At 46.4% G+C, this 13,643-nt stretch overlaps 1 protein-coding gene across 10 annotated transcripts in view; it reads left to right on the forward strand.

The window, feature by feature from the left end:
- BRD9 (bromodomain containing 9) overlaps positions 1-13,643 on the forward strand; it is a 95,169-nt gene that overhangs the window by 15,093 nt on the left and 66,433 nt on the right. The gene's annotated exons all lie outside the window — the stretch shown is intronic.

Below are 13,643 nucleotides of genomic sequence, written 5' to 3' on the forward strand. Positions count from 1 at the left end.
AAAAATAACAAACCTGTCTTACTTACCTGCTCTGTGCAGTGGTTTTGTGCTTCTGGACCTTCCCTCCTGCTGCGTGCCCCCATAGCAAGCAGCTTGTGTCCATTCATACACAGAGCATGGCTCGCTCCCACTGCTCTCTCAGCCAATGAGGAGGAAGATACCCGGGAGAGATGCCATTCTCCTGCACATCGCTGGATCAAGATGGAGCTTTGGTAAATATTTGGGGGGCTGGTGCACACTGAAGATTTCTTAAGGTTTAAAAACGTATTTTCTTTTCCTACATCAGGGGACACAGAGCCATAGTAGTTATTGTGGGGATTATAGGGCTACTGATAGGTGATGGACACTGGTACGCCCTAAGGCAAGAAGTATACTCCCTATATAACCCCTCCCACTACTGGGAGTCCTCAGTTTTTTTCGCCAGTGTCTAAGGTGTTGGTCACGACTAAAGATGTACTGTGCTGCGCTCCACTGGAAGCAATCCTTGCTGGGGCTAGCTATGCTGCCTGCTCACAGTTCCTTTCATGGGCCAAATGAATGGTACCCCGGTCTTGTGTCCGAAGAAATAAGGTTTTGCTTGCGAATGCTTCTCTTTTTAGAGAGCTGGACCCTGGGATCCAGTACTTTTTGGTAGTAAGGCCATAAAGTGTTACTAGCAGGGTGCTGTTGCAGGTCCAGGATTGTGGGTAACCTCTAGGTTCCCCTGTTCCTGAAGGTTTCGGAGACCACCGTGAAGGGTGAAGATTGGGTTTATCTCAGATAACCCTGCAGCAAGGAAAGGTAAGTGGAGATTTTTCATATGAAGTTCTCCTTTTTAAGTTATAATGTTGTCATGCTTATGTGTCACCACTGGGGGTTGTATTGAGCACTCACCGCCTTATGCTGGAAACAGCGCTGTGGCAGAAGCCTTCATTGTCTCCTCTCCTCCGGCCACAAGCAAGATCCTCCGGTAAGAAAAGGGGGGACTGGTTGTCCTCCTGTGCCCCCAATATTGAAATTAACCCCTTCGGGGGACCTATATGCCGAAAGCATTCCTTTTTAAAAATAAAAAAAACAAAGCCGCGCGGTCGCTCAGCAGTGGTTCCCCCCCCCCCCCCCCCCCCGCCATATCAGCTGTTTGCAAGGCGCCTGAAGTCCGCTGCTTGTGCGGGAAAACACTTTCTTTTGAAAGATGGGGGATGGGCTGTAATTGGCGCGGGGGTGGGGCTAACGGTGTCAGACGCCAGCTGCATGTGGAGGACGTTTTTAAAGCACTGTGTGTGTAGCTGCTGCTGGCTATGGAGGGACACATGGGCAGGAGGTGGCTTACTACAGGTTTGGTGACACAGGCATTCCCTTTGACACATTATTACTTTACCAGGCTTGGTATTAATAGCCGCTTATAGCGCTGGACTATAACCTAGAAGTGTACATTCTTTTTGGTTGTGCCTCTGCTTTTGTGCTTCAGACTATGAGTGGAAAAGGGACCAGGAACTCCTCTAAGGGTTCTAAAGGGTCAATGGTTTCACAACAAACTGAATCTATTTCCAAAAGAATGTCATCCTCCTCTGAGAGTGATGCGGTCGGTCAGATTGAGCCATCAGGGGAGATTGTTGTTGCAGCTGCACTAGACACTTCAGTCCCTGTTTATATCACACAGGAGGTTTTCTCTTCTACCATTTGCAATTTGAAAAAGAAGATTGATGCTATGATAATTCTTCATAATGTGTCTAAAGATAGCAGATCCCCATCCAGTGCTCAGGACCCTCTTATTGAGGTGCGAGTGGCAGGGGATCAGGAAGATCTTCCAAGAGATTTGGAAGATACTAATATATCCTCTTCTGAGGACCCTAATAGAGAATCAGTAGCATCACAAGACATGTTGCTTGTGCACTCTTACTAAATTGGTTCGTTAAACCTTTTTGCTGCCTGGCTTTTGATGAACCCACCTCTGGTTTGGGATCATTAAAACCTCCCCCATCTGGGGATGCTTTTCCTATTCATTCATGGCTGAAAAGGTTTATGTATTCTGAATGGGAACATCCGGAATTAACAATATTATCCTTCTAATAGATTCTCCACACTTTATCCTAAGGAAGAGGATTTCTATAATAAATGGGGGGAGGAGGGTTCCAGCAATTTATTCTGCAATTGCCTCAGTGAACAAGAGTCTCGTGTGTCCAGTGGATAATGCGCTAATGTTAAAGGATCCAACAGATAAAAAGTTGGAGCTTCTTTCCAAAAGCAATATGTATTTAGCAAGTTCAGTAGCGCAGCCGGTTCTTGCGGCAATTGGTGTATCTCAGTCCATTAAGGGACAGTTTGTGGAGATACTTAAGATTCTGCCTCATCAGCAGGCCCAGAAAAGGGCTGGTGTATCAGATGCACTATGTTTCACAATAGATGCTATGAAAGATTCTACCATTCAAGCCTCATGGCTTATGCTTGGACTAGTGCATTCTCGCAGAGTTCTGTGGCTGAAAAATTGGTCAGCCGAAGCATTGTGTTAAAAAACCTCTTGGCCAGTTTCCCCTTTCATGGTGAACGACTATTTGGAGACGATCTGAATAAATACATCCAAAGGATATCTAATGGGAAAAGCTCTTTTTTACCAGTAAAGAAGTAGTTCAAACATTTCTCTTTTTTTAAGCGTGCTTCTTGACTTGTGTCAGGGGCATTGGCCTCTAGGCAGTCTCAAAGGCCTCAACCATCAAGTTCAAGGGGAAGGCCCCAAGGGCAGCACCAGGGTCAAAAGAGATCTTTGGGCAGAAAGCACACAAAACACAATGCTAAAGCCTCCTTATGAAGGGGCACCCCGCTCGCTCAGGTGGGGGGGAGGCTCCTGCAATTTTCAAAGATCTGGCATTGACAATGTCAAGACAGATGGATGGCTTCTTAGTTTCTCTAGGTTACAAACTAGAGTTACGAGAATTTCTGTCTCCTTGTTTTCGAAGATCAAATGTTCCCAGAGAAAAAGTCTCGCTCTCCTATTATGCCAGTTGGTGATATCAGATATTCCCTTAGAGGAACAGGGCACAGGTTTTTATTCAAACCTTTTCACGGTTCCAAAACCAAACGGAGAGGTAAGACCCATTCTAGATCTGAATCGGCACTTAAAGCGGGAGTCCACCGGGACTCCGGTTTTTTTTTTTTATTTTTTTTTTTTTAAAAGCCAGCAGCTACAAATACTGCAGCTGCTGACTTTTAAATAGTGACACTTACCTGTCCAGCGCGCCCGCGATGTCGGCACCCGAAGCCGATCGCTCGCTCGGCTGCCGGGTCCCGCCGCCATCTTGGGTATGGGAATCAGGAAATGGAGCCTTTCGGCTTCATTTCCCGGTTCCCTACTGCGCATGCGCGAGCCGCGCGGCGCAATCCGGACGGTCCCCGCTGCCTCTGGGAGCTGTGTGTTTCCCAGCAGGCAACGGGGCACTTGCTGAAGGGGGCGGGCGCTTGCGGAACGGGGGCGTAACGTACGCCCCGTTCCGCAGAGAGCTAGCCCGGAAGTGGGTGCAGTTACCTGGATTATCCAGGTAACTGCACCCCCCTCCCCCCTGAAAGGTGTCGATTGTGGCGCCGGAGGGGGGGGGGATTCCGATGAGCGGAGGTCCATTTTAGGGTGGACCTCCGCTTTAAATATCCGATCCTTTCGTATGGAGTCAATCCGATTTGGTTGTTTCCATCCTGCAAGGAGGGGAGTTTTTGGCTTCAATCTATATCAAAGCTGCATATCTCCACGTGCCAATATTTCCCACTCACCAGAAATTACACGCTTCGAAATAGAAAATCATCATTTTCAGTTTGTGGCCCTGCCATTAGGTTTAGCCACAGCACAGCGGGTGTTCTCAAAATTTCTGGCACCTCCTTTAGCCAGATTAAGGGCTTGAGGCATAACAGTCCTAGCCTATTTAAACAATCTACTTTTAATAGATCATTCAGTCTCAGGTCTAAACCAGAGTCTGATCACAGCTGTTAACTATCTGGAATCTCTGGGTTGGATACTCAACCTAGAAAAATCCTCCTTAAAATCATCAAGGAGATTACAGTATTTGGGGCTGGTCATAGATACCGTACAGAAGAAGGTATTCTTAACCCAGAAAAGAATCAGTTCCATTATAGGACTAATTCAACTCATCAAAACAAAGAAAAATCCTTCCATTCGGCTGTGCATGAGATTGTTAGGGAAAATGGTGGCCTCCTTCGAGGCCGTCCCTTACACACAGTTTCATTCGAGACTGCTATGAAACGCCATCCTGTCAGTCTGAAACAAAAAGATTCAGGCTTTGGATTTTCCAATACGCTTGGCTCCCGACGTATGTCAGAGCCTAAATTGGTAGTTGATATCCAGCAACCTCCAAAAGGGGAAATCTTTTCTGCCAGTATCCTGGAAAGTGGTGACAACAGATGCCAGCCTTCTAGGCTGGGGAGCCGTCCTGGAAGAAGATTTTGTACAGGGGAGATGGTCCAAGTTAGAGGACCTTGCCTATCAACTTTTTGGAGATTTCGGCAGTACGTCTGGCCCTAGAATCTTGGACAGTCAGGCTACAGGATTGTCCTGTCAGGATTCAATCAGACAATGCCATGGCTGTGGCTTACATCAATCACCAAGGGGCAAGAGAAGTCGTGCAGCCCAAAAAGAGCTGAGTCATGTTCTAGCTTGGGCAGAACACAGCATTCCTTGCCTATCAGTGATTTTCATTCCAGTAATAGAAAATTGGCAGGCAGACTACTTCAGTCGCCAACAATTATTTCCGGGGGAATGGTCTCTTCACCCCGACATCTTTCTAGCCATATGTCAGAAATGGGTTATTCCGGACGTGGACCTGTTCGCGTCCAGATTCAACAACAAAGTCGACAACTTTGTGTCGAGAACGAGGGATCCGCTAGCATGCGGAAAGGAGGTGATTCTGGTGGCCCAGAATATCTTAGTTTGCCGAGATCATAAAGATGCCGGTAGGAGTCCCTTGGACTCTGCCATTATGGCCAGACCTTCTCGCACAAGGTCCGGTATTCCATCCTACCTGACGGACGCTAAATTTAACGGTTTGGCTATTGAAACCCACATTTTAAAGGATCGTGGGTTATCTCCTTCAGTAGTGTATACTTTGATTAATGCCAGGAAGCCGGCTTCCAGAATCATTTACTATTGAGTCTGGAAGGCATATGTTTCTTGGTGGGGAACCAGGGGTTGGCACCCCAGGAAGTATGTCATAGGTAGGATCCTTGATTTCCTGCAAATGGGATTAGAAATTAAGCTGGCCCTGAGCACTATCAAGGGCCAGATCTCGGCCTCGGCAGTGTTTTTTCAATGGCCTCTTGCTTCCCACTCTCTGGTGCGTAGCTTTATTCAGGGGGGTAACACAGATTAATCCCCCTATCAAGGCACCTCTAAATCTTTGGGATTTAAATTTTTTGGTTTTATCGGCTTTGCAGAATCAGTCTTTTGAGCCTTTACGGGAAATTCCCTTGGTTCTTTTGACAAGAAAGAGATAATCTTTTTGGTTGCCATTTTCTTTTGCTAGTAGAGTAACGGAACTAGCGGCTCTGTCTTGTAAAGAACCATATTTGATCATGCATAAGGCTAAGGTGCTTTTGCGTCCTCATCCTGAATTCCTACCAAAAGTGGTGTCAGGTTTTCATTTAAACCAAGAGCCTCAATCTAGGGAAGATAAGGCACTACATTCCCTTGATGTAGTAAGAGCGATCAGAGTCTATTTTAAGGCGACCGCTCAGGTTCGCAAAACAGATGTTTTGTTTGTACTGACAGAAGGTCCAAAAAGGGGACAGGCAGCATCAAAATCTATTTCCAAATGGATTTGTCAAGTGATTGTTCAAGCTTACGGCTTAAAGAAGAATATTTCTTCCTTTTTCATGTTAAAGCGCACTCAACCAGGGTGATTAGTGCCTCTTGGGTGGTCCATAATCGGGTCTCTATGGCTCGGATCTGTAAGGCCGCAACTTGGTCTTCAATTCATACATTTACCAGATTTTATCAAATCGATGTTAATGGTCATGAGGATATTACCTTTGGGCACATTGTACTGCAGCCTCCTTTTTTGCCCTACTTTTTTCTTGTCTCCCTCCCTTCAGTGGCCATTGCTATGGGACATCCCACATAGTAATTACTATGGCTCTGTGTCCCCTGATGTATGAAAATAAAACAGAATTTTTAAAACGGCTTACCGGTAAAATCCCTTTCTTTGCAGCACATCAGGGGACATAGAGGTCCCTCCCTTCTTGGTATACACTTGTATTGCTTGGCTAAAAAAAGAGGACTCCCAGTAGTGGGAGGAGTTATATAGGGAGTACACTTGTTACCTTAGGGCATGCCAGTGTCCATCACCTATCAGTGGCCCTATAACCCACATAGGAACTACTATGGCTCTGTGTCCCCTGATGTACATCAAAGAAAAGGATTTTACAGGTAAGCTGTTTTAAAAATCCAGTTTTTTTTTGTTTTTTTTAAGATGGTTTACGCTCCCTGAAAAAGGAGAAAAGACATAAAGAAAAAATGTGCGATCAAGCATGTACATTTAGATCATACAAGGATCCTACATTTGGATTACAAACTCAATTAGTATACATATTCAAAGATGCAAATTGCACAGCTTAAACCTTTACAACCAATAAAGAATGACTTAAAGCGGGAGTCCGCCGTTTTTTTTTTTTTTTTTTTTTTTTAAAGCCAGCAGCTACAAATACTGCAGCTTCTGACTTTTAAAATAATGACACCCACCCAGCGCGCCCGCGATGTCGGCACCCGAAGCCGATCTCTCGATCGTCTCTCGGGTGCTGCTGCCGCCATCTTGTGTATGGGAATCAGGAAGTGGAGCCTTGCGGCTTCATTTCCCGGTTCCCTACTGCGCATGCGCGAGTCGCGCTGCACAATAAGGATGGTTCCCGCTGTCTCTGGGATCCGTGTGTTTCCCAGCAGACAGCGGGGGACCTTCGGAAAGGGGCGTAGATTCTGCGGAAGGGGGCGTAGCTTCTGCAGATATCTATGCCAGAAGTGGGTGCAGACACCTGTACTGTACAGGTACCTGCACCCCCCTCCCCCCTGAAAGGTGCCAATTGTGGCGCTGGAGGGGGGGAGGGTTCCAATGAGCGGAAGCTCCACTTTAGGGTGGAGCTCCGCTTTAAGAATGACAGTTATGTTTTTATCTACAGATTTTCAACACTGCCACAACATTAAAATGTTTTATCCCATATAGCGAACTACGAATTGTTCTCTACACTTTTCATGTACTGAACTCCTCTATGTATACATGGAGTTGTGTGTCAAATGAACTGTTTTCTATGCAACTGGAGTTGTATTTTTTTTTTCTGAGATACTTTCAAAGACTCTTGCTAGCTAAAGAATGTAGATTGTGCTGCATTACAAGAGAATGTTTGTTTAGATGGTAACAATGAAGGGCAAGTTACCATCTAGAAAAACTATACACATTACAACAATTTTAAACTGCCAGTACATACCTTCTTTTGCTGAATCAGCTAGTTGGCAGCTAGTGAAGTACAATAATAACGTATCGAACCAGACAAGACCTCAGTGATGCAGGTTTATTAACAGCTGGGTATGTTCAAGGTATTACAAGATGCAGGTCTAATTTATACAGTTTCTTACAATGCAAGCATATTGGGTACAAGGTGGTTGGTTGCTAAGATCTACTTCAATGTAACTAAATCTGACACTTGTCATACAACCAGACAAACTAATTATTTTCCAGAATTCCTACAGGTTTATTAAAACGATTTATAATTGTTTTGTCTGTGGCTTTACCCTTTAAAATACTTGTATAGAGACAATATGGCACCCAGTCATGTTAAATCAAACCCTCCTTCTCCTGATAAGACTTTACCATCTCAAGGATAACAGAGGCAACACCTTTATGTGTTATACGTCTTATTGTTTTTCACTATGCAATCCTATATGCATGTATTCATATATTGGTTTCACAAAAATTACTGTATAATTTACATAAAAAAATAAATATATATATATATATATATATATATATATATATATATATATATATATATATATATATATATATATATATATAAAAATAAATTTACACACTTAACTACTTTAGTCAATATTGTCTAATTATTAATACATACAAATCCGTGTTTGTATTCAATTTGTTTTAATGAGGATACAAGCAGACTTTTTTGAATAAATGAATATAAATAACTTTCCCATATTACATATAATTACTTTTTAAGAAGTTTTTATCATTTATTCTTGACAGTGTTTATTACCTTTTTAAGGAATGTTATCTTATCAGACTATAGTTCAACTGCTGTCAAAGTGTTTCTTTTCTAATTGGCGAACTTAAAAACGAAAAATGAACTATTCTAATACACTTTCACCCAGTAAAAATATCAGCATGAAGCAGAGAGGTCATCTAATGTTCAACATTTAAAAATTAAGACTTTATTACTAAGGATGAACCGTCCTCAGCTCTAGCCGGGTTAGAGCACAGGATTGCTGGCATGATTGCTTCCATCCTGCAGGGTGGCAAGAAGCATAAAAGATCCCCCTCCCCAGAGCCTCCTAGTTTGGAGCAGGAATGGGTTGAGGATGGGGTAGAGCTTAAAGCTCAGTATTCTGTGGATGAGTCTGCTTCCGAGCAATCGGGACAAGAAGATATCCAGTTGGTATCTGCCTCTCAATCACAGAGGCGTTTAATCTTGACTCTTACCGAAATGGTTCGTCCTGCCTTTAAGTTGCCTCTTGCAGAAGTTAGTGAGCCTTTCTGGTCCTCTTTGGGATCCCTGAGGCCTCCTCAGGCCACACAGGCTTTCCCCTTACATACTCTGTCAGAACAGGTGGCATATGGTGATTGGGAACATCCTGATAGGATTTTTGTTAACTTGTAGATAACACACAGGGCTTGAAAGACCCTGTTGACAAGTAATTGGAGTCCTTATTAAAGGCTTCCTTTTAGGGATGCACCGAATGGGTTTTTTGGTGCCGAAACCGATACCGAAAATGAAAAATACACTAGGCCGAAACCGATACCGAAACAGCACCGATACCGAAAATGACTGTTTTAAAAAAAATATTTTTATACAGGGGGTGGTCAGAGACTGGGGACACGGTACAGGAGGTGGTCAGAGACTGGGGACACTGTACAGGAGGTGGTCAGAGACTGGGGACACTGTACAGGAGGTGGTCAGAGACTGGGGACGCGGTACAGGAGGTGGTCAGAGACTGGGGACGCGGTACAGGAGGTGGTCAGAGACTGGGGACGCGGTACAGGAGGTGGTCAGAGACTGGGGACGCGGTACAGGAGGTGGTCAGAGACTGGGGACGCGGTACAGGAGGTGGTCAGAGACTGGGGACGCGGTACAGGAGGTGGTCAGAGACTGGGGACGCGGTACAGGAGGTGGTCAGAGACTGGGGACGCGGTACAGGAGGTGGTCAGAGACTGGGGACGCGGTACAGGAGGTGGTCAGAGACTGGGGACGCGGTACAGGAGGTGGTCAGTGCCCCATTGCAGCCAGTGTGCCCCATTGCAGCCAGTGTGCCTCATTGCAGCCAGTGTGCCCCATTGCAGCCAGTGTGGCATTTTTTGCAGCCAGCCTGTGCAGGGAAGAGAGCCGCCTCCGGCGCCGCCTGTTTGATCACAGCGCCGGGAACATCACAGCTTTCATTTCAATAGCTGTGTGTTCCCGGCCGCGCGCCGTCACACACAGCCCCTCCCCCTTGTCCGGGCACTTTGATAGACAGATCATCCATCCAATCCTGCGGATGATCTGTCTATCTAAGTGCCCGGACAAGGGGGAGGGGCTGTGTGTGACGGCGCGCGGCCGGGAACACACAGCTATTGAAATGAAAGCTGTGATGTTCCCGGCGCTGTGATCAAACAGGTGGCGGAGGCGGCTCTCCTGCGCTATACACCCCCCATGATGGGCGGCACCAGGGGCGGGGGGCGGAGCCCCGTCCCCACCCAGGCCACGCCCCATTTTCGGCTCCATTATCGGCTGTTTTTTCTCTTTCGGCAAATTGCCGAAAAGGGCATTTTCGGCCGATATGTTTCGGCGGCCGAAATTTCGGTGCATCACTACTTCCTTTTCATTGGCCAGTTAAGCTATTCGGCCAGCTGTTGCAGCAATTGGTATTTGCCAGTCTGTAAAGGATCAGATCAGATGGCCTGACAGGCCTAACCAGGAGGATGATCTGCCTGAAAATAAGGCAGATATTCCTCAAGCGCTGTGTTTTGCTGTTGACACCTTTTAAATGATTCAATACCGCAGGTTTCTCATTTGGCTCTCTTGTCTGTACATATGTGCAGACTTTTATGGCTTAAGAACTGGTCAGCCGAGCTTCCTTGTAAGAAGTTATTGGCAGGTTTCCCATTTCATGGGGAATGTTTATTTGGTGATCATTTGGACAAATCTATCCAAAAGATTTCTGGAGGGAAGAGTTCTTTACTTCCTGTGAAGAAAAGGACCAGGTGTCCCTAGTTTAAAACCTCAGGAACTGCTTCCTCAAATGTCTCAGCACCAAGGCAGTTCCGCCGACAACAGGGCACTAGGGCTAGGGACAACCCGCAAAGTCAGGGCCAGAAAAAGCCCTGGGTCCAAAATTCTTCTAAACCCAGTACCAAGCCCTCCTCCCCCCTCCTGTATCACAAAGCTGTCTGGGTCTGTTCGGCGCACAATGTCACAAAGTCCCGCCCCCCCCCCCGACCGGCTCTTGTGATGGTATCAGTGTTCCGCCTACGAAACAAGCCGGTCTAGGGGGGTGGGGCTTTGTTACACCACACGCCGATCACAGACCCAGCCAGATCCGTGGCACACAGTGGGACATCCCCGCAGTGTGTGTGTGTGTGATCCATCCAGGGGTCTAGGTGAGTCTGTATTGATGGGCCATAGTAAAGCTGCATTGATGGGACACAGTGAGGCTGCATTAACGGGCAGTGAGGCTGCATTCATGGACACAGTGGGGCTGCAATGATGGGCACATTGAGGCTGCATTCATTGGCGCCCTAAAGCTGCATTTGATGAGCACCATAAAGCTGCATTGATGGGCACAGTGAGTGTGTATTCATGGGCACCATAAAGCTGCATTTGATGGGCACAGTGAGGCTGCATTTGATGGGTACTGATATGCTTTATGTTAATATTTTTAAAGTTATTTATTTTTGGAACTTAATTCTGCTTAAAACATTTAAGTGTAATTTCATGAGATAATTTACAAGGGCGTGTTTAGGGACGGACTTAGGGGTGGGGCAGGGAAGAGGTTGGGTGCAGCAACTGGTGGCGAGTAACACTTAAGGCCTGGTTAGTGGCTCAGGACTTGAAATTTTGAGCCCTGATTTAGTGCATCGAGGAGTGATTATAGAGGTTACATAGTTACACAGTCAGTAAGGTTGAATAAAGACACCAGTCCATCCAGTTCAACCTGAGTGAGTGTCTACAATTGTCTTTATCCCTGTATATTGCACACTCGCATCAGTCCCTACCCTCAAGGAGCCCACAATCCAAGGTCCCCATTCATATACTAGGGCCAATATTGGACAGAAGCCAGTTGATCTACCTGCATGTCTTTGGAGTGTGGGAGGAAACCGGAGTACCCGGAGGAAACCCACGCAGGCATATGGAGAACATGCAAACTCCAGGCAGGTAGCGTCGTGGTTGGGACCAAAGGGGCTCCTGTACCCAAAAGGGGTGCAGGGTTTTACTCAAACCCATTTACGGTTCAAAAACCAAATGGTGACACGAGGCCCATTTTCTATCCAAGATCCCTGAACCAGTATCTAGAAATCCAATCTGTTCGGATGGAGTCTGTCCACTCAGTAGTAGCAGCCTCATTCCACATGGGAGACTTTCTAGCCTCCATCGATATAAAGGATGCGTTTTTAACATGTACCTATCTTTCAGAGGTTCCTGCAATTTGCAATACTGGAACGTCATTTTTCAGTTTGTGGCTCTACCCTTCGGTCTTGCTACAGCTCCCTGGGTGTTCACAAAGGTCCCAATACCAGTACTGGGTCTTTTAAGGGCCCAAGGGATCCTGGTGCTCGGGGATCTGGACTACCTGCTCAGATCACTCACTACATGCTCTAGAATAGAGTATAACATGCACAGTGTGGTATTTGGAAAGCTTAGGCTGGATCATAAATATTGAAAATACTTTTGGTCAACCTTGATGCCAGCTCAAAGTCTAAAGTATGTAGGTCTGATCAGGTGCGTTAGATATGGGTCACCAGACAACCTTCCATTCGGCTCAGAGTCCTCTAGGGAGGATGGTATCCTCCTTCGAGGCAGTGCCCTATGCCCAGTTCCATTCCAGGCCTCTACATCTTGTCATCTTGACATCTTGTTTGCTTGGAACAGGAGAGTACAAGCCCTGGATTATCCAATGTTCTTATCTCCTCGGGCACGCTTAAGCCTAAACTGGTTGCAGGATCAGATCCTGCGAAAGGGAAGATCCTTCCTCCCAGTAACTTGGAGAGTACTGATTACAGATGCCAGTCTCTCACGCTGGGGAGCGACCCTAGAATGGCTCGCAGCTCAGGAGAAATGGTGAAGGACAGAAAAGATCCTGCCTATCAACGTCCTGGAATTACGGGCAGAACGTCTAGCCCTACGTTCCTGGACGGCGGAGTTTCAGGTCTGCCCGATCAGGGTTCAGTCTGACAATGCCACTGCAGTGGCCTATATAAACCACCAACGTGGTACCAGGAGTTGTTCAGCTCTGGAGGTGACCCACATACTAGCCTGGTCAGAGGGACATGTCCCTAGTCGCTAGCAGATCTGCCTGGGGGGAATGGTCCCTACACCCAGGGGTGTGCCATGAAATTTTGTGAATGTTGGGAATGGCCAGAGGTCAACCTGCTGGTATGCAGGTTCAACAACAAGCTACAGCAGTTTGTGTCCCGAACAAGAAACCCTCTGGCAATCGGAGCAGATACTCTGGTAGTTCCATGGAGCCAATACTCCCTGGTTTATGCTATCCCTCTCCTTCCACATTTGTTGCGCAGGATTCAGAGAGAGGGAGTTCCAGCCATTTCTAATGGCACTAGCCTGGCCCAGAAGGCCATGGTTCCTGGAGATTGTGAGACTGATAATAGATGGACCATGTACGTTTCCACGACGCCCGATCTACTGTCTTAAGGTCCTATATTCCACCCCAATTTACAGTCTCTAAATTTGACGGCATGGCTATTGAAGCCAGAGTATTAAAGGGCCGTGGCATCTCGGGACTAGTGGTGTCTACCCTAGTGAGTGCTATAAAAGCTGTCACTAGGAAGATCTATGATAAGGTCTGGAAGAATTGCTTGGTGTGAAGCCAAAAAATGTCATCCTCAAAAATACGTGATTGGGAGATTGCTCTTTTCTACAGTCAGCTGTGGAAATCAAATTGGCTTTAAGTACAATCGGAGGTCAAGTTTCGGCCCTATCAGTATTCTTCCAAAGGCCTTTAGCCTCCCTTTCACTGATCTGAACCTTCATGCAGGGGGCAACTCGCTTGTTCCCCCCCCCCCCCCATTAGGTCACCCCTGTGTCCTTGGGACATCTTTGGCTTCAGTGCATACGTTCACAAAATTTTATCAAGTGGATGTTCAAACAGCCAAGGGTTTGACTTTCAGTAACGGTGTACTGCGGGCTGCCGTATAAGGTCTGATGGCTTTTATTTCGCAGGGTGTCTCCCT

Source organism: Lithobates pipiens, unplaced genomic scaffold (genome assembly GCF_037356315.1).
Source record: "Lithobates pipiens isolate NorthernLeopardFrog02 unplaced genomic scaffold, aLitPip1_a1.2 Scaffold_19, whole genome shotgun sequence".
NCBI lineage: Eukaryota > Metazoa > Chordata > Amphibia > Anura > Ranidae > Lithobates > Lithobates pipiens.